Below are 22,254 nucleotides of genomic sequence, written 5' to 3' on the forward strand. Positions count from 1 at the left end.
TGGGAATACAGGCATAAGCCACCATGCCCGGCCCTGACTTTTGCTTTCTATTGGGCTTACCTGTGTATTCTCACACTCTCGGGAGAACTCAACACTCCTGAAGAACACAGCCCATGACTCCTCATTTCTGTCTCCTGGCAAAGGCTAGCACAATATTTTGTGCAAAGGTTTTGCTTTCTTAATGATAAGTGAATGAAATATGGAAAAGTTTTAACATAAAAATATATTCAAGTTAGCATTTTGCCTGAAATTTATACTTAATTACATCTAGGAAATTAAGTGTACATGATCAACATATATGTATATATCATTTTCCTATTTGAGTACTGACAAGATGGAGGAAAGGCAAGGAAAAGCTGGAGAATTTGAAATATGCACGAGGTCATTTCCGTTCCAGAAATAGGAGACATAAAGTAGAGGTCGAGATCATTGACAGTGGGCTTTCTCGAGTCGGGTAGAGAAGGGGTCAGTCCTTCTAGAGCTGGATCCAACCGTGTGTGGCTCTCTACCCAAGGGTATCCACCTGCTCTCCATTCCCTCATCTGTCCACTGGGGTGCACACAGCACCTCTCATGGGAATTAAAAACGGTGGTGCCTGAGCAGCTTTCAAGGAGCCAGTGGCACTCGCTGCTCAGTGCACATGAGCTAGAGAGGAGTGGAGGCCTCAGCACAGGGCCTGGTACTAACTCGAGAGATATTTGTTGTGCCCTATACCCAGCAGATACTGAGTACATGCTCAATGTTGTCATTATTTTGATAGATATTTTCTTAAATCTGGATTATAATCCTTCAGTTTGGATAAGACAGACAATATTGATGGGTTGGGGTACTTTGTCAAAGAATGTAAAGAAAGATAATGTGAAGAAAGGCAATTTTGTGATTAAAAAGGAAGCTTTATTCTTAGATTTGTTAATAAGTGTCTCTTACTGAATTATTTGCTTATTAGGCAAAACAGTGATATCATTGAATCATTCTAAAATTCCTTCCCTTTTATGTCTTGAGGTTATGAACACATGTAAGGCACCTCACCTGGCATCTGACAAACTCAACGAGACAATGAATGAACCAGAATAAATAATCATCTATTTTTTTTCCCCCTGAACATTTCTACAGTTGAGACAGTCTTAGAATTTCTCTCTTGCATGCCAGGATATTAGACTGTTGAAATTGAATTCTTTTTTTTTTTTTTTTTTTTTGAGACGGAGTCTCGCTCTGTCCCCCAGGCTAGAGTGCAGTGGTGCGATCTCGGCTCACTGCAACCTCCACCTCCAAGGTTCACGCCATTCTCCTGCCTCAGCTTCCCGAGTAACTGGGACTACAGGCACCCGCCACGACACCTAACTAATTTTTTTGTATTTTTTAGTAGAGACGGGGTTTCACCGTGTTAGCCACGATGGTCTTGATCTCCTGACCTCGTGATCCGCCTGCCTCGGCCTCCCAAAGTGCTGGAATTACAGGCGTCAACCACCGCGCCCGGCTGAAATTGAATTTCTTTCTTTTCACCAACTCGAATTTCTTCTTCTCATGTAAGGTCATCTTACATAAGTGAGACTCCTTTGTTCCCTTTCCCTTAATAACAAGCCTACACGGAGGTGAAGGTGGTGAACGCATCTCTTCTCATCTCAAAACATCCACGTGCTCTTCCACTTTTTTCTGACAAATAAGGGATTGGAGGTGACATGAAAACACACCATGGATATTATTCAGCATTTGTAAAAGCTTAAAGTATCACTTGGTAGACAAACTGCTTTTTGCACTACAACCTCCAGAAAAAAGCGCAAACGCAATTCCCCACCATCACAAATTACAGTCCAGTTTTCCCACATGTGGGGAAGTCACAAGAGTCAGCACACACGGAGTACAATAGAGAAATCTCCCCGAAAAACACCAACTTCATGACCGTATTTTCTTCTGGTACGTAAATATAAGTGAATGCACCTCTGCCCTGCCACAGCTCCATACGCCTCACCCCTTACACGCACGGTCACTTGCCCCGCGCATTCCCCCACCCCGCCCCCATGCCGCCTCAAGTCCTCCTAGCCCTGACACACAGCTGGGACTATCACGTCCAACCGGTGGTCCTGGACTAGCTCCCACAGCACGAGAAATCTTTCGTGGCGAAGCAGCAGCCCCTGAGCTGCCTCATCTGCATAGGAATCGCCCTATCTGTGATGTCACCGACAGCGCCTTTCCCGTCCCCGTCTGCTCTTCCGCCCCACCCTCTGCCACTCAGCCGACCAACCAGCTGCGGGAGCGGGCGGAGGAAGTGACACCTGACTCTACCTCCTCTCCCTCCCATCCCCGTCCCTGGTCTCTCCCAAAGAAGTAGGTTCTTAGCCTGTGATACAAAGGACCCCTTTGGCGGCCAGCTGGAGCCTGTGCGCTTTTCTTCAAATAATGGCTTTTAAAGCTCAAGACTAGAAAGTTTAGGATTACAAAGAAAAACGGTTCTTTTCACATACGGTTATCCTTGTGATGTAGCATTTCGCTTGACATTTGGAAGTCGTTCAATATCAGAGAGAAACCGTATCTATGAAACTAGAGAGGCTGCTCAGATGACTGCAAACCAGCCATCCTTACTTGTTTTATCACTAGGAGTATTATAAAGACGGTCGTCCAGTTTCTTGAATCTTGTAGGGTTTTTTTCAGATACAGCAATGTACAAAAATGTGCTGCCCCAGCAGAGCACACTGGACATTCAGGCATGGTGCTGGAGTTTGTCGTCTCTTCACTGCCTTCTCTAGACCTTAGCGCTTACCTCATGTTAACACTTTATATGCTGCGAAGACAGAAACACAGTCATCCAAATTTGGCAAAAATATTTGGGAGAAATTTTATTTCAGGTGTTTAACTGATTACTTTTAATATGTAGACTACAACACCAAACTCTGAGAATACTCCACAGACTTATTAATGGTTTCCACCCCCGTCTCTGCAAATCTATCAGGCAAGTTTTTCCTGCCCTTTACTTTCATATAAGCTGAGTCACAGTCTGTAGTGGGTTTTGGGGGGAGTGTTACTGCCCAACAGGTACACCCTGCCTGCTGCCTAGACAGAGCCAATTTTTCGACACAGGGGAATTGCAATAAAGAGTTGCACTCTTTATTTGGTGATTGGGGGCCGGTGAATTGAGAGTTCTGCTTGGCCAGGTCAGAGATGAAATCACAGGGAGCTGAAGCTGTGGTCTTGTGCTGGGTCAGTTCCTGCTTGGGGGCCACAAGACCAGCTGAGCCAGGTTATCAGTCTAGCTGGTGCCAGCTGATCCACTGAGTGCAGGGTCGGCAAAATATCTCAAGCACTGATCTTAGGTTTTCCAATAACGATGTGATCTCCAGGAACAATTTGGGGAGGTTTAGAATCTTGCAGCCAGAGGCTACATGACTCCTAAACCATAATTTCTAATCTCGTGGCTAATTTGTTAGTCCGGCAAAGGCAGTCTAGTCCCCAGGCAGGAAGGGGGTTTGCTTCGGGAAAGGGATATTATCATCTTTGTTTCACAGCTAAACCATAAACTAATTTCCTCCCAAAGTTATTTCGGCCTGTGCCCAGCAATCAACAAGGACAGCTTGTACGTTAGAAACAAGATGGAATCAGTTAGATCAGATCTCTTTCACTGTGGTAATTGTCCCAGTTGTAATTTTTGCAAAGGCGGTTGCAGAAGCAGAGGCATAGGTCTGACTTCTTTCACTCAGTCCTATGTCTATGAATTTTTCATGTTATTCATATGGTTATTTGGTTCTACGTGTATTCCTTTGTAGGAATATACATTAACTTATGTATTTATTCTACTGTTGTTGAACATGTTGACCTAAAAGAAGGAGGCTGAAGCACAAAATATAATTTAGAGTTTACTTGAGTCAACATGAAGACAACTGCCTGGAAGACTCACACCAAGGAAGCTTGGATCTGAGCTCCCTTTGGCCTTTGTCACAAGCAGGTTTTTATTTTTTATTTTTTATTTATTTATTTATTTATTTTGAGACGGAGTCTCACTCTGTCGCCCAGGCTGGAGTGCAGTGGCGCGAACTCTGCTCCGCCTCCCGGGTTCTCGCCATTCTCCTGCCTCAGCCTCCCTAGTAGCTGGGATTACAGGCACCCGCCACCACGCCCAGCTAATTTTTTTTGTATTTTTTTAATAGAGACGGGGTTTCACCGTGTTAGCCAGGATGGTCTCGATCTCCTGACCTCATGATCCGCCTGCCTCGGCCTCCCAAAGTGCTGAGATTACAGGCGTGAGCCACCGCACCCTGCCCACAAGCAGGTTTTTAAAGTTCAAAAGCAGGGACAGACAGTGGGCTGATAGGTGCCTATCAGGAATTCTCATTGGTTTACAGAAATAACATTGCTTGGTGATTGGCTATATGTTGTTAAGTTATAGGGTATGGGGGTATAGGGATTGGTGTGGCATTATTAGGTTAATTTACAGCTACTTGAGGCAATAGCAAGCAGTTTCAACAGATGAATACATAGCTCAGTGCAGCTCAAAAGGAAGGAGCGGAAATTGCTGTCTCGATTTAACGTCTCTCTGGGCCTGATCATTTGAAAGGGCTCACATTCCTCAGATAAAAAGTTTTTTTAATCTTTCTTCTTGAAAGCATCGATGATCAAAAGCTAAGTCAAGGGTGTCCCTCTTTGCCAGAAAGGCTCATTCCCGGATAGTCCTGTCCCAAGCAGGGGACAGGGGAGGAAAGAAGCCACCTCACTGAGGAATTTTTAAGAATGCCCAAAAGTCCAATTGAAAGGGCATTACAGCCAGGCATGGTGGCTCACACCTGTAGTCCCAGCACTTCAGGAGGCCAAGATAGGTGGATTGCCTGAGTCCAGGAGTTCAAAACCAGCCTGGGCAACATGGTGAAACCCCATCTCTACAAAAAATACAAAGTTATCCAGGTGTAGTGGCACACACCTTAGTCCCAGCTATTCAGGAGGCTGAGGTAGGAGGACTGCTTGAGCCTGGGAGTTTGAGGCTGCACTGAGCTAATATCACACCACTGCACTCCAGCCTGGGTGACAGAGTGAGACTCGGTCTTAAAAAAAAAAAGGGCATCATAGAGTGGCAAAAAAAAAAAAAAAGAGAGAGATAGAGGGGGGCCTCAGTTAAGTCTACAGCTGCTGTCACTTATTGAATCATCTCTACTCTTCAGAATACCATGAAATTAGTTTTCCCAGAAGTAAAACGATGAGAGATACATAACAATAATGACATTGCACTTCATCATTCCATGCCCTTAGACATTTATAGGGCCATGGATGGTGATCTTTTCAAGAGACAAAAATAAACGCCGAACAGGTAAGTGCACTATAATTTGAGTACATCAGCTTTTGGGCATTTAAACCATGGGTCAGAAATTTAGAGCAAGAGGGCAGGTTGGATCCTGATAGCAGGAGGGAGTGTTTTTCTTTTAACTTTCCAGTGGCATCATGGTGTTAACCACTGTTATTTCAGAGTGAAGAAACAATTTTTTGTTTGGTTGGTTTTGTACTTTTTATTTTTATTATAATTACTTTTTAAGACAAGGACTCTGTCTCCCAGGCTGGAATTCAGTGACAAGATCACAGCTCAGTACAGCCTTGACCTCTTGACCTCCAAGGCTCAATGGCTCATCCTCCCAAGCAGCTGGGACTACAGGCACACACCACCACACGCAGCTTATTTATTTATTTTTTGAGACAGGGTCTCACTCTGTTGCCCAGGCTGGAGTGCAGTGGCGTCATCAGGGTTCGCTGCAGGCTTGAACTCCTTAGCTCAAGTCATCCTCTCACCTCATGCTCCTGAGTAGCTGGGACTACAGGTGGGCACCACCACACCCAGCTAATTTGTATATATTTTATACAGTCAGTGTTTCACCATTTTGCCCAGGCTAGTCTCAAACCCCTGTGCTCAAGTGATCCTTCTGCCTTGGCCTCCCAAAGTGCTGGGATTACAGGCAGTTATTTTGACAATATGATTATGATGGGTTAAACTGAGATGTGCGGCAGGAAGTTTAGGGTGAGTCAGACAGATTAGATAAACAGGTTTTGCTTGATATGACCCTGAGTTGCATCGTGAGTGCAATCAGGAGGAATACAGGTGAAATTTAGCACAGGATGTACCAATGGGTCATTACAGTCAAACGTGGTTTGTGGTTTTGAGTGGCAAACCTGGAACCTTGTCAAATTTCCCACAGAGGTAATGGTTTGTGAGATTCTAATCAGAGAATTATCCCTCCCTGCTGTAATCAAATTAATTAGGGACAGTAAAACAGAAATCTGATCACAGGTATTCTGCTATGTATGTATGTATGTATATGTATATACACATACACGCAAGAGGAGTAGTGTGTCATATCTTAAGAGAATATGCATATAGGGTGATTTTACCAAAACCACCAAGAGACAACCCCTACAACTTAAAGGAGCCCTAATGGTGTATGTATTCCAGTCAGCAAAAAAGAGACTAACTCTCTCAGGCACGGTCAGCACTGGAATTGTAACTGATTATACAGGCCAGTATCTTGGGTGAAAGCGGACTACACCAGATGTCAGCTACTTGCCATCTCTGTCAGGAAGATTGTGAGTTACCTCTAAGTGAAAATCTCCACTGACAGATGTCCACTCTGGTAGGGTTGCCTTTTACAAGAGAAACATGAATCCATGTGTCAACGCCCTTAAGTTTACTGGCACAGATTGGTCAGTAATACCTGTTGTCAGTTAGGTGCAGTGGTCTATGCCTGTGGTCCCAAATATTTGGAAGGTTGAGGCAGAAGGGTGGCTTGAGCCCAGGAGTTCAAGGCTACAGTGAGTCATGATTGTGCCACTGCATTCTGGCTTGGGGAATAGAATGAGATCCCATCTCAAAAAAATATATAAAATAATAATAATAGCTGATGTGGTCCCTTCCAACAGTCTTGGGGAGAATATTTTATTTGATGTTGTTTCCAGTAAACAACAACATCTCCAGGTTATAGGCCAAGATTTTTGATATTTTCATCTCCCAGGAGTTCATTATGAATGGAATTCTTTGTTAATGTAGAGTTCTTAGTAAGTTCTGTGAGATCTTAGCAGTAATGGAGAATGTCACCTTTAAGAAGTGCAGATTCATAAGCGCCTTCATCTAACTACTGCATGGGTCTTCCTGTTATTATTTCAAAGACAGAGAGTGCGGACATTTTCCACAACCAGTGGGAGATCCTTGGTTAAGAAAGGTTAAAAACTTCTGTTAGCTTTGCCAATTGAGTATTTATTGTATCATTAGTGCATTCCATCGGCCCAGAGGATTAGGGGTGATAGGCACAATGGAAATGTTGGGACTTAGGCAAAAATGTTACAAATGGATCAAATTACCTGACCAACGAAGTGTGTTCCTCGGTTTCTATGGAGTTCAGATGGCACCCCCCATGAGGAATTACCTTTTCTAATCACATTCTACCTACTACTTGGGCTGTGGCTCATCGGCATGGAAATGCTCACCCCAGTGAGCATATACAAATTAGCACCAGAAAGTATCTGTGACCCTGAGATGGAGACAGCTGGATAAAGTCTAACTGCCATGTCTCGAAGGGTCCTAAAGGCAAAATGTCCCTGTGACCCATGAAGGGGTTTTCCAGGATTATGTTTGGGACAGAAAGTATGGCAAGACTAAACATTTTCTGCAATCATAGGCAATGATTTTCAATACCATTGCTTTCCCCATGCCAACATTTTGTCTGAATTCCAATGAGTCAGCTTATGAAGTACTGTAAAAGGGTAATTGAAGCCTAAGGGATAGATCAGTGTATCATTGGGCCCATACCATATGACTGTTTCTGGAAGAAATTTGTTCCCTTTATCCTTCCAGAGATCCCTCTCCTGCTTGGGAGCTCCCACTTATGCTTCTTTTTTTTTTTTTTTTTTTTTTTTTGCCAGAGTCTTGCTCTGTCACCCAGGCTGGAGTGCAGTGGTGCAATCTCACCTCACTGCAACCTCCGCCTCCCAGGTTCAAGCAATTCTCATGCCTCTGCCTCCCAAGTAGCAGGGATTATAGACATGTGTCACCACACCAGCTAATTTTTGTATTTTTAGTAGAGACAGGATTTCACCATGTTGGCCAGGCTGGTCTCAAACTCCTGACCTCAGGTGATCCGCCAGCCTTGGCCTCCCAAAGTGCTGGGATTACAGGCGTGAGCCACCATGCCCAGCCCACTTGTACTTCTAATGAAGTCTTCAATGGGTCATAAGTCAGCAAGGTCATTTCGAGAAGTTCTGTGTCTGATGTCACCTTCAGAGCTGCATTCTTAGCTGCAGCATCAGCAAAATGATTGTCCTTGCTCTCCAGAATATCTAATTTTGAATGAACACGAATTTTGATGATGGCCAAAATTTGGGTCTTCAAATTGCTTCTAAGAGGTCAGAGATTTATTGGTCATTTTTGATGGCTTGACCTGATGAAATCAGATACCTATGTTGCTTCTAAAGCATTCCAAAATCATCACCTACTCCAAATGCATCTCTGCTCCCAGTGTAAATGTTAGGCTGAGGTGGATTGATTGAGCCCAGGAGTTCATTCAGGTCCAGCCTGGAAAACACAGCAAGATGTCCTCTCTACAAAAAAAAAATCAAAGAATTAGCTGGGCATTGTGGCATGCACCTGTGGTCCCAGCTACTCGGGAGGCTGAGGTGGGAGGATTGCTAGAGCTGAGAGGTTGAGGATGTGGTGGGCCATGATGGAGCCACTGCACTCCAGCCTGGGTGACAGAGTGAGACCCTGTCTCAATCAATCAATAAATAAATCTTAACCACTTAAAATACCAATGACAGATTTGCTTGGCCTTTTAAGTGCATTGCTGAATTCTCCAATCTACATTTTTGGGAACAACCTGGGGAATGGCAACATGGAGGCATTTGGCCAAAATGCAGACCCTTTCATTGTCTGCTTTAGTCTGTTTTTAAAAATCCTCTAAAGAATTATTCCAATTCGCCCTTTTCAACCATTTAGTGGCCCTGCCTTCTTACACCACATGTGAATTAATTGATAAAAATCAGAATATTCGGGCTAAAAGTTTGGATAATTAAGTCAAATTTTCTCCCAAACCCTATAGGATCTTGGAGGCTGCTTTAGAATTAGAAGGGGAAATTGATTTAAATTTCGATCAGGGAAGTCTTTTTTATTTTTTATTTATTTATTTATGTATTTTGATACAAAGTCTTGCTCTGTCACCCAGGCTGGAGTGCAATGGTGCAATCTTGGCTCACTGCAACCTCCACTTCCCGAGTTAAAGCGATTCTCCTGCATCAGCCTCCCAAGTTGCTGGGATTGCAGTCATGTACCACCATGACCGGCTAATTTTTGTATTTTTAGTATAGACCGGGTTTCACCATGTTGTCCAGGCTGGTCTCGAACTCCCGACCTCGTGATCTGCCTGTCTAGTCCTCCCAATGTGCTGGGATTACAGGCATGAGCCACTGCGCCCGGCCCAGGGAAGTCTTTTATAATATTCTTAATTCACATTTTGGTGAAGCAGTATACAGAATGGTAGGCTCCCCTCTTCCTGTGGGTTTTACCTTGAAAGGGGCTGTCAGAACAGAAGTTTCAGGGGAAGGGCCAGAACCCTGGGGACTTTCCTCAGGTGATGGTGATGGAAGAAGAGGCAAGGCAGGACCGGAGGGCTCAGGTAAGGGAGACTATGCTGGTGCAGGGGCAGGAGGAGAAGGAGCAGTTGGAGGCGAAAGAGACAAAGCCTCCTCAATATTTCTCAATTCAGAAAACGTGTCAGTTTACCTCCTTCAGCTTACTTCCTCACTGGAGGCAATTTTCGCAGTTCTTTTAGAAATTTCTAGGTATTATTGGAAGTAAGTCTCCCATTTAATTTGGTTCTTAAACCAAATTTTTCCAATTGTGCACACTAATAAATTATTTTAAGCATTTCAAAATATCCCCATTTTCTTCATTCTGCTTATGAGTTTTCCTGGTTAGGTGGGTCCAGTTTCTTGGATATTTACAAGAGGACACTTCATAAGTGTTATACATAAACCCAGCTGATGTTTCTAAAGGTGGTTGTTTCTTCACAGTGTGCTAAATTTTGAAGCTTGATTTCCCATAATTCAGGAGCTTTTCAGATGACCAAGGCCTGTGATGTGTTTTGGGTCACAGTGTGGTGCTTATGAAGTCACTCCGACAGATAACACCGGAGTTGTGTATCGCTGTCTCAGTGGTTCCCACTGTTTCTAACCACCAGGTGGCCACAGAGTGCATGTGCTATGAGGGACCCGTCCGACATATACCCTCCCAGAAGAGCAGGAAAGGGGGTTCATAAAGATGTTCTTCTGATGGGGAGTGTCCTATAAGGCCACCTTCACATGGTGAGTAATGACCCCGACACCTCTGCAACATCCCTGATCACTTGGAGCACCTGAATGGATTGGCGGAAGCAGATCACTTCTTTTCTTCAGGGCAGGGGAATGCACCTCCATGCACTTTCCAGTTAAGAACTAACAGGAATTAGTCACAAATGAAAAGCTAAGCCTGAATGTTCAAAACAACATGCTACATAAAATGACACCACCAGGGCCTACCTGCCAATACCTTGACCCAGAACTTCCTGCTGAGGAACAGAGGCAGGAAAGGCAGAAGCTCTCTGGAGAGCTCTTTGCCTGACTGTGACCCAAACTTTCTGTCCTGATGCAGAGGTCGAAAAGGCAGTTATCTCCCCCTGAGACTCAAACCTCTTACCCACAGGGTAAAGACAGAAAACCTCCATTCTAGAAAGGGAGAGCTGGAAAGGACACTCAAGCAAAGTCCAGGCCTTCAGCCAAAGAGTGGGAAGGTCCAGATTTCAGGAGGATTCCCCACTTACTACTGCCCAGCTGTTTCTCTCAGAGTCCAAACTCGAGGGCTTCAGAGCTGGCCAGGCACCCAGTCCAGGAGGAATGTGGTGTGATCTGAGAGATGAAAATACATGCCCCCTTATAGACTAAGACAGACTGTAAGGTTAAGGAAACAAAAGTTAGCTACAGGTCCAGGGTTCAGGGCTCATCTGACATGGCAACGTCCTGAATTCCTATGGCTACAGGAAAAAACACACTGTTGCTAAACTCCTTAACAATAGGGGCTAGCAAGCAAATTGTCAAAATCTTCCCAGCCCTTCTCAACTGGATTTACAACCCAGATCACTAGAGCTCTGATGGGACAGAGGAGTGGCCTTCCATTCTTTCCCGATAAGCAACTGCAGATATCAAGCCAGTTTCAGCCATGTTACAGGGACTGCACACAAACCGACTTCGTGTCCAGTAGTTCACCTTTTGACATAAACAGACAATTTCCACCTCATTTTAATGCTAAAATCTCTTCCCAATGTGAAGATGGGGTGCATGTTACATATATGTTTACCCGTTGCACATGAGCTCAATACCCCTCAGAAATGGCGTTTCCCCAAACCTGCTGAATATGTATGACTCTATTGTGTGATACACACCCTGTGAGGCACAAAAACCAACCTGTCCTCTCTCTCTTTCTCTCTCTCTCTCTCTCTCTCTCTCTCTGGAGAGAAAGCACTTCTTCAAAGACACACACCAGAGACTGTCTCTTCCCGGACTGCAAACTGATCTCACCAATCAAATTCTACCTACTATGTAGCCACCCTGGAGGCCTTTGAGAGGACGGTCAGATGGTCAGAGATAAGTTGCTCTGAATCCTGCTCCCAGGGCCAAAAACATCGACCTAGAAGGAAGGGGCTTAAGCACAAAATATGATTTAAAGAGTTTGTTTGAGCCAGTGTGAGGATAGTTGCCCAGAAGGCTCAGAGCCAAGCAATCTTGGATATGGGTTCTGTTTGGCCTTTGTTACAAGCAGGTTTGTAAAGACCAAAAAGGGAGACAGGGAGTTGGCTGGTAGAAAGTTGCTTGTCAGGAACTCCCAGTGGTTTACAGAAATAACATTGATTAGGGATTAGCTATACATTGTTCAGCTACAGGGAATGAGAGATGGTGTCCAGTGCACGTGATTAGGTTACTTTATAGCTAACTGTGGCAATAGCAAGCAGTTTCAGTGGATGAATACATAGCTCAAAAGTGGGGAAGTGGCCGGTGGTGGTCATAATTCACATTTTGGTGGGCCAAGTTGGGCAGATCACCTTGGGTTAGGAGTTTGAGACCAGCCTGGCCAACATGACGAAACCCTGTCTCTACTAAAAATACAAAAAATATATATATGTATATAGGGGAGCATCGTGGTTCGCGACTTCAGTCCGAGCAACTCGGGAGGCTGTGGCAGGAGAATTGCTTGAACCTGACTGGAGGAGGTTGCAGTGGGCCAAGATCCTGCCACTGCACTCCAGCCTGGGCAACAGAGTGAGACTCCATTTCAATACAATAAAAAAAAAATTTTTTTAACTTAAAAGATTTTAGAAAGCAGGAAGTAGGATGTGGTTGCTGTCTCATTTTAATGCCTAGCTCTGGGCATGCTAAGTTGAAAGCACTCATTTTCTTCACATGAAAAAGTTATTTTCTTTTCTTTCTTTTTTTTTTTTTTAGAGACACACTCTCACTTACTGTGCCACCCATAAAGTGAAGTGGCATCATCTCTGCTCACTGCAACCTCCACCTCCAGGGATCAAGCGATTCTCAAGCCTCAGCCTCCCAAGTAGCTGGGATTACAGGTGCCAGCCACCATGCCTGGCTTATTTTTGTATTTTAGTAGAGATGGGGTTTCACCATGTTGGCCAGGCTGGTCTCGAACTCCTGACCTCAGATGATCCACCTGCCTCGGCCTCCCAAAGTGCTACAATTACAGGCGTGAGCCACCATGCCCAGCCAATACCATTAATTTAATCTACAGCGAAATCTATTATTTTTTCATGTTACAAATTCAACAAGAAAATTTTTCCCTAATGAAACATCACATTTAAAGCATAAGTAGAATTAAAAAATGTAATAGACAGTGTCTTGCTGTGTCATCCAGGTGAGAGTGCACTGCTGCAACCACAGCTGACCAACCTGGAACTCTGGGCTCAGGGAGTCCTCCCAGCTCAGCCCGCCTTTTAACTTTTTAGAGATGGCATCTTGCCCTGTTGCCCAGGCTGGTCTCCAACTCCTTGCCTAAAGCAATCCTCCCACATCAGCCTGCTGATTTTCTGGGATTACAGGTGTGAGTCAACCAGCCTGGCATTGCAGGAAAAAAAAAAAGTCAAGAAATTATTCTTCATTTTCTTTTATTTTGAGTTGAGGTCTTACTCTGTCACCCAGGCTGGAGTGCAGTGGTACAATTATAGTTCACTGCAGCCTGGATCTCCTGGGCTCAAGCGATCCTCCTGCCTCAGCCTCCCAAGCAGCTGGGACTACCAATGTGAGCCACTGTGCTGGCTAGTTTTTTAAAATCAGCTCATTTTTAAATTTGTAGAGACAGGGGTCTCACCATGTTTCCCAGGCTGGTATCAAACTCCTGACTTCAATCCTTCTTCTCTCCTCAGCTGCCTAAAATGCTAAGATTACAGGTGTGAGCCACCACACCCTGCTTAATTTCCATATTTTAATTTTATATACGTAATTATTACTGTCCTTAAGATAATTGGGGCAGTAATCTCTTTAAAGTTTTAGAGACTTAATTTATCTATTCACTCCACTGGAAGAGTATGCCAATTGGTTTCATAAGAAAATATATTTATAAATCAGAAAATTTCTTTCCACCAATCTAGGGGGCATTCGAAAGCAAATAATTGTGTTAAGTAACATCGTTTAAAGTGAAAACAGATGCAATGGTATTTATTAACAAGGCTTATCAGTGAGCGAAACAAACTGAAAAAAGGAACATCATTAGATCCTTGGAAAACCCTCAGTGCTGAAAATCTGAGTGATTCTGTGATACCCTTTTGAGTCTGGCAGGGCATTCTCTTTCCCGAGCATATAAAAGTGAGTAAATCATTTCTTTTCATCCATTTTCATTAAGAGATGAACTTCCTTGATGTTCTGGAGATTATTAAATTTGATTTGTGGCCAGGCGCAGTGGCTTACGCCTGTAATCCTAGCACTTTGGGAGGCCAAGGTGGGCAGATCACTTGAGTTCAGGAGTTCGAGGCCAGCCTGGCCAACATGGCCAAACCCCATCTCTACTAAAAATACAAAAATTAGCCAGGCATGGTGTCACACGCCTGTAATCCCAGCTACTCAGGAGGCTGACGCACAAGAATCACTTGAACCCGGGAGGCCAAGGCTGCTGTAAGCCAAGATTGTGCCACTGCACTCCAGCCTTGGTGACAGAGCGCGACTCTGTCTTAAGCAAAAAAAAATTCTGATTTGTATAGTTGTGAGAAGTGCTTATGTTGCTGACTCCATTGCTTATTTGTGATCATATAAATCTCTTTTCCCCTTTCTGTAGTGTGATTTAAACTTAATCCTTAAAGGACATGTGTTTCAGCTGGTTAGAGGTTTTTAGCTACTAGAAACCTGAGTATACGAATCAAAGAAAACTGCTCCTTACCTGCCACAGACTTAGTTTTCTTTCTGTACTAAGATTTCTTTTAGCTATAGTAATTTGTTAAAGCCAAGAGCTCCTATGGAATGAAGTTAGGTGGCGGGAGTGGGTGGGGCATTGAGTAGTAAGATCGTCCTTATAATAGAGATGCCGCTCTTGCAGATATCGACAGCTATCGGGCCCAAAAAAATTGTTACCAAACATTGGAAAGACAAGATATGAGCAACTTCTGATTGCTGCAGTCTCAAATATCAAGAAATACCATTATCCTCAGGACAATGAATAGACAATCAAAAAAGACTCACAGACTAGATTAGCTGTCATGTATCACCAAACAGGGACTGGATCCTTGTCAAACACCACCCAACAGAGATTGTCCCCAGAACTTCACTTCATAACATCAAAACCAGAAACCCACACTGATGCCACTGATGGCAGAAAACAATGATGCAAGAAAGAGAGAGAGGGAGATAGAGAAAGGAAGGACTTGCCCAATGACCATACTTAGTATATAAAAGCAAAACAGCTCAGTTTCTGCTCATGAGAACAAGAACTGAGGGAACAAGAACCAGTGGCTCTAAGGATCCAGGTCTGCACCAGGGGCCTGTTAGGTGCAGGATTCTGTTGGCTCCAATGATGGGTGTCAGATGGATTAATTTTTATGGGCATAGCCTCTGAAAGAAATCAGTCGAGGAATAATACAGAGACACTTGTCTGCATGCTCATTCTCCATCAATATAGAAGGGGAACTGGCATTAGATTGTGTTCATCAAATAAAAGTAAAATCAACATTTATAAAGAAAAGAGGAAAGGGGAGGAGAAAAAAATGACTGGGACCATTGTGATTTTGCTCCCTTTGGATAAGCAACTTGGCAGAAAGCTATCAAAGAGGTCACTATGACCTGTCTTCTCCGGACCAGTGTGACTTGGTCACCACAGCAAACAATTACAGGCTGGGCACAGTGGCTCATGCCTGTAATATCGACACTTTGGGAGGCGGAGTGGGCGGATCACTTGAGCTCGCAAGTTGAAGAGTAGCCTGGGCAACATGATGTAACTCTGTCTGTACAAAAAATACAAAATTTAGCCAGGCATGGTGGTGTCTGCTAGTAGTCCCAGCTACTCAGGAGGCTGAGGTGGGAGGATCACCTGAGCCTAGGAAGGTTCAGGCTGCAGTGAACCATGATTACACCACTGCACTCCAGCCTGGATGACAGAGTAAGACCATGTCTCTAAAATAAATTAAGTTTGAAAAAGAAACAGGGCCAGGCACGGTGGCTCACACATATAATCCCAGCACTCTGGGAGGCCAAGATGGGAGTATCACTTGAGCTCAGGAGTTCGAGACCAGCCTGGGCAACATAGTGAGACCTCATCTCTAAAGAATACATATATATTTTTAAATAAACATATATAATAAAATATATACTATATTTTATTATACATAATATATAATTGTATATATTTATTATCATATAATTTTAATAAAAATATGTATATATTTTATTATGTATAATAAAATAAAAAGAAACAACTACAGATGTTGGAGGACTTTAAAATATCTCAGCCAGGTGCAGTGGTTCAGGCTGGTAATCCCGGCACTTTGGGAGACTGAGGCAGGAGGATCACTTGAGCCCAGGAGGCTGAGGCTTACAGTGAACTATGATCATGCCACTGCACTGCAACCTGGGTAACAGAGCAAGACTCTATCTCAAAAAATAAAATAACATGTCTTAGAAGTTTAGCTGTCCATCCTATGCAACTGAATATCCATGTGTAATGTCCACCATGTCCTTCTGTTTTACCTCCCCCTTACTTAAACCGGAAAGGCACTTGTCCCCATATTAGAATATCATTGGCACATGGCCGGGCATGGTGGCTCATGACTGTAATACCAGTATGTTGGGAGGCTGTTCAGGAGTTTGAGACCAGCCTGGCCAACAAGATGAAACCTTGTCTCTACTAAAAATACAAAAATTAGCTGGGCGTGGTGGTGCAGGCTTGTAAGCTGAGATCACTCCACTGCACTCCAGCCTGGGCAACAGAGCAAGATTGTGTCTCAAAAAAAAAAAAAAAGGAAAGAAAAGAATATCATGGGCACATGTATAGAAAGTTTGTTAGGCCAGGTGCAGTGGTTCACACCTGAAATCCCAGCACTTTGGGAGGCCAAGGCAGGCAAATCTCTTGAGCCCAGAAGTTGGAGCTCCTGGGGGCAACCTGGGCAACATGGCAAGACCCTATCTCTAAAAAAAAAAAAAAAAGTTGGATTTGATGGTGCACCTGTGGTTCCAGCTCTTCCGGAGGATCACTAGTGCCAGGGTGGCAGGGGCAGTGAGTTTGCAGTGAGCTGAGATCACGCCACTGCACTCCATCTTGGGTGACAGAGTGACACCTAGTCTCAAAACAAAATGTAGGGGAGGGGAGAAAATTTGTTGTGTCAGCAAGTAAATGAAGAAAGGGACATTATTAGAGTTGAGAAATAAACTGGAATGTGATTTGGTACCTTTCCCACAGAAGATAAGTTTGCTAAATGTGCTGAAATTAGAAGCATTGTATAAGGCCCGGTGCAGTGGCTCATGCCTGTAATCCTAGCACTTTGGGAGACCTCGGAGGTGCCCGAGCCCAGGAGTTTGGGGACCACCATGGGCAACATAATGAAACCCTTTCTCTACAAAAAATACAAAAGTTAGCTAGGCCTTTCGGATGCGACAACTAATTGTGCCACAGAGACACAACCCTAGTGGCTTAGGACTCTGGGAAGATATAATCTCCCCCGTTTATCTAGTGATCGATAATGCATGAACGCTTTAAAAGCTGGAACAGGCGGCCGGGCGCGGTGGCTCACACCTGTAATCCCAGCACTTTGGGAGGCCGAGGCGGACGGACCACGAGGTCAGCTGATCCAGACCTTCCTGGCCAACAAGGTGAAACCTGTTTCTACTAAAACACAAAACATTAGCTGGGCGGGGTGGCCCGCGCCTGTATTCCCAGCTACTCCAGAGGCTGAGGCAGGGGAATCGCTTGAACCCGGGAGGCCGAGGTTGCAGTGAGCCAAGATCGCTCCACTGCACTCCAGCCTGGCGAAAGAGCAAGACTCTGTCTCAGGGAAGAAGAAAAACAAAACAAAACAAAACACCTGGAGCAGGCGTCCCTCAGTGGGCTCTAACCACCAACCTTTAGATTAACAGCCGAACGCGCTAACCGATTGTGCCACAGAGACACGTAGTGTACCTTCTTCTGGGCGCTATAGGAAGGGTGCACTCACCAAACACTCCCCAACCCTCCCATCCTCAGAGCCCACCCGGCAGTACAACTGTGAAAGGCCTTGGAAAACTGGAGCGATGAGAGCGGTGAATCGTGTTGGTCTCATTGGAGACCCGCAGGTTGGGAGATTCTGGAACCAGGACGACCTTGCCCCTCACCTGCATCAGAAGCCCCCGGAAACGCCCGGCCCCGACCCGGACCTGAGCCGCCTGGGGGCCCAAGGGAAGCTGAACGCCCGGTGGGCTCCCGCGATGGTTCTTTGTGCCGCCTTGACCCAGTGAGGCAGCCTGTGCCCACCCTGCCCAGTCACTTTTGAGGCCGCTGCGGAACTTCCGCTGCCATCTTCGGATCCTGTGTCCCGCACGGGGGCTCCACCAGGGCAGGGATGGTGGTGAGGGTGGCTCGTGGGTCCCCTCGCGGAGAGCAGGGTCTGGCACTCACCAGCGCGCACGACTAGGACTTGTTGAATTAATCCATCGTCACCTTCAGCTTTTAGTCCTTTGAGGAGCCCCGAAAATGGAAATCATGAAATATTTTACCATGGGGAAGTTTTTTGTTTTTTGTTTTTGTTTGTTTGTTTTTGAGACAGGGTCTCGCTAGGTCGCCCAGGCTGGAGTGCAGTGGTGCAAACACGGCTCACCGCAGCCTCGACCTCCCGGGGCCATCGTCGCCTTTAGCTTTTAGTCCCTTGAAGAATCCCAAGAATAGAAATCATGAGATTTTTCCATGGGGAAGTTCTTTTTTCAAAGCGTTTATTCACGTTGATTTCTAGGCATCCCCCGGGGAGGGCAACGGGCAGGGCCTCCAGTGCACCTTCTGCGCGGTGGAGCCGCGGGGGCTCAGCTGCGCAGTGGTAGGGTCCTGGGGCGGGAGGGCAGGAGGGAAGGGAAATGCAAAAGCAGAGAAAGAAGCCGGGGAGCGGTGGAACACACATCCAGACCTCCTGAAAGGCTCGTGCAGAGGCACAGGCTGGATCTTCTGGAGGTGAGAATTGTTTTTTGTTGTTGTTGTTGTTGTTGTTGAAGCAGAATGGGGAGGAACTGAGGGGAAAATTCAGAGAGAACCTGAAAGAGCTCCAAACGCGAGGACCTATAACTCCCCAAGAATAACATCTTCCAGAAGAACTAGACAGAAAACTGGGTGTCTGGGAACCCTGAAATCCCTGGAGGAGTAGCATCATCATGACCCTCTGTGTTCCTTTTGGCGAAAGGACTTGCTTCCCTTGTTTGTACAATTGTTTGTGTTTGTTAAATAAATAAAACCCTTTTCATATATTTTTGAAAGTACATTGGCTCTATTATTTTATGATTACAAACAATGCTGCAGTCATCATTCTTGTACACTTCTCATTGGCCACTAGTGTATTTCTATAGGGTAGAGGCCTGGAGAGCAGTTGCTCCAGCACAGTGATTACATGGTTTTTATATCATTCCATGTTCTTCTTCCCTTTGTTGGCTTATTAGCTATAACTCTTTCTTTCTTCTTGTCCACCGCATCCCCGACTTCTTTCCCTGCTTTTGCTTTTTCAGTGATGGCTTTAGGGTTTCCAGAATACATCTTTATCAGTGCCATCTAGTGACATTCTACCTCCCCTTCTGGCCATTATGCTGGTGTTGTCATGTAATTTGGTTTTAGACATGTTATAAACCCCACAATCCATTATTATTGCTTTTGTTTAATCGGTCAAATTATTTTAAAAGATTTAAATAAGAAGAACATATATATTTAACTGTGTACATACCGATTTCCAGTAGTCTCCATTTCTTTGTGTAGATCCAGTTTTCTGTCTGGTATCCTTATCCTTAGGCCTGGAGGACTCCCTTTGCATTTCTTGTAGTGTGGGTTGCTGAATTCTTTCTTTCTTTTTTTTTTTTTTTTTTGTATGTCTTTAAATGTCCTTATTTCAATCACATTCTTGAAAGATTTTTCATTTTGGCATAGAATTCTAGGAAAACTTTATTTCTTTCAGTACTTTAGGATGTTGCCACTTTGTTTTTGTAAAACTGGCATAAAGCGGGCTTCTTGTACTTGTTATATAATTTTTGGAATGTGTATTTAAATTAAAAACATTAAGATGGGCTGGACAAGGTGGTGCACGCCTGTAGTCCCAGCACTTTGGGAAGGCGAGACAGGAGGATCGCTTGAGGCCCAGAGTTGGAGACCAGTGTGGGCAAGGCAGCAAGACCCTGTCTCTCTGTCTCTCATATATATACATATATATATACACACACACACACATATATATACACACATATATATGTACTCATGTGTATGTATATATATGTGTGTGTATATATATATGCTCATATATATGTATATATATGTGTGTGTATATATATATACACACATATACACACATACATACATACATCGTGAATGTCCTAGATTCATCCTAAGTTCCACCAACAGTACACTTAAAGTAAAATGTGCCGAACCTGAGGGTCAAACCTACCTGCTGACGTGTAATTTGTGTTTGTGAGACATTCTCAACAGCATTTGCTTTCCCCTAGCATAGTGGTTTTCGTGTTTTCCTCACATCTGAATGTCTTCAGTGCAAAACCTGTCAGAATTCATTTCCTTTGCCGAAAGATTCTAAAATACTTTCTTTTTTTTTTTTTTTTTGAGATCAGCGCACTGCAACTTCCACTTCCCAAGTTCACAGGATTCTCCTGCCTCAGCCTCGCGAGTAGCTGGGACTACAGGCCTGCGCCAACACAGGCGGCTAATTTTTGTATTTTTAGTAGAGACGGAGTTTCACCATGTTGGCCAGGCTGGTCTCAAATTCCTGACCTCAAGTAATCTGCCCACCTTGGCCTCCCAAAGTGTTGGGATTACAGGCATGAGCCACCTTGCCCAGCCTAAAATACTCTTACTTCAAGCAAAAGTGCATTAAAAACAAACTTCTCAGTTGCATCCCTGGAATCCATAGAAAGCCCGGGAGAGACAATCAAGTGCTACAGGATCAATCGCTAAACAGGGGAGGACAAGGCATGGCTTCCTAACTAGGAGTCAGGTCAAAGTTATCTGCTTTGGTCTCCAGTGGAGACCGGCACTTGGTTCACCTGCGACGGGAGGACCCGGCCCAGAGGAGGCGGACTTTCTCTTCATGGTGCCTTCAGACAGGAAATCTCCTAGGATTTCTTTCTTTCCCTTTGATCTACTCCCAACTCTCCCTTTCTGTTTCTTCAAGACCTTTTTTGGATCCCTACTGCGCAGGACCTAAGGGGCTGGTGCCCTTCCCTACCCTCCCTGCCTGGGTGTCTTCAGCACCCATGCTCACCCAGAACATTACTGCCTGCCAGAGAGAGCGAGAGGACCAAGGAGGGCGGTGGGTGCAGTGGGAACCAGAGTCACCGTGTGCCTGTGCCTTGTGGGCTCCTCGCAAATTGAATAAACGCCCCCTGAAGCTTCTCTGCAGGTCACAGGGAAGGGGAGGGTGGCTGCCGACCCGGCGGGAGAAGCGTCAAGAAGCGTCGGGAGGACCTGACCCTAACCCTGGACCTTGAAGACAGGCCTGGCCAGGCTGATTTTAATGGATAGGCCCAAGGAAAAGGCTCAAGGGCGGCCCAAACCCCGACCCTGAGATTAAGGCTTTCAAATGTCTGAACGTTTTGATGTTGGTCAGTAGAATCCATCCCACCTTTATCACGAGACTCCTTTGCCAAAATTCAGAGATCTGGGATTCCTGCTGGTTGCCGCACAGAAAGCCAATCACCGAGACGATTATCGCCAAGGAAGGCACTTTAATAGGGTGCTGCAGTGGGGGAGATGAGAACTCAGTCTCAAATCCATCTCCCTGACCAACCAAAACCAGAGGTTTAGATGGCAGGGAAGAAATGTTAACAATGAGTAAGAAAACAGGAACTAGGGAGAAGCAAGGAAGCAATCATGATGAATGAGGGGTCCCAGCATCTCATTTTCCGGATGAATTTCAGTACTTTGATAGCTTTTTTGACAGGCCTGAAGGTCATTTCCTGAGGAAGGAACTCAGATAAAACAAATACTAAGTTTCTTTCTTTTTTTTTTTTTTTTTTGAGACGGAGTCTTGCTCTGTCGCCCAGGCTGGAGTGCAGTGGCGTGATCTCGGCTCACTGCAACCTCCGCCTCCCAGGTTCATGCCATTCTCCTGCCTCAGCCTCCCGAGCAGCTGGGACTACAGGCACCCACCACACCCAGCTACTTTTTTGTATTTTTAGTAGAGACGGGGTTTCACCGTGTTAGCCAGGATGGTCTCGATCTCCTGACCTCGTGATCCACCCGCCTCAGCCTCCCAAAGTGCTGGGATTACAGGCATGAGCCACCGCACCCGGCCAACAAATACTAAGTTTCAAGCTGTAAGACCAGAAGGGTCCATTTCTAGGTTTATCCAAAAAAGCTACATATGGGACTGTGGGGTGGTTTTCAGACCAAGAAAGAAAAAGATTGTGCAGACCAAAGTCTGCAGTTAACCAAAGAAAAAACATAATTTTCTGACCAATAGGATGTATGGGATCAGAGAATGACCAGGCTATAGAAGAACCGTTTTTTGTCCTGAGCATAGGGGAAGGATGAAGTTGCACCAACTAAGG

At 44.9% G+C, this 22,254-nt stretch overlaps 1 protein-coding gene across 1 annotated transcript in view; it reads left to right on the forward strand.

Annotated features, from left to right (window-relative positions):
- The first annotated feature begins 2,169 nt into the window (after positions 1-2,169).
- Positions 2,170-22,254, forward strand: part of LOC129144306 (uncharacterized) — an 85,359-nt gene continuing 65,274 nt past the window's right edge. The window contains exons 1-2 of the mRNA XM_063797805.1: positions 2,170-2,947; positions 10,194-10,317. The gene's annotated coding sequence lies outside the window, so the exon portion shown is untranslated. The remainder of the gene's footprint in view (positions 2,948-10,193; positions 10,318-22,254) is intronic.

Source organism: Pan troglodytes, chromosome 1, assembly GCF_028858775.2.
Source record: "Pan troglodytes isolate AG18354 chromosome 1, NHGRI_mPanTro3-v2.0_pri, whole genome shotgun sequence".
Taxonomy (NCBI): domain Eukaryota; kingdom Metazoa; phylum Chordata; class Mammalia; order Primates; family Hominidae; genus Pan; species Pan troglodytes.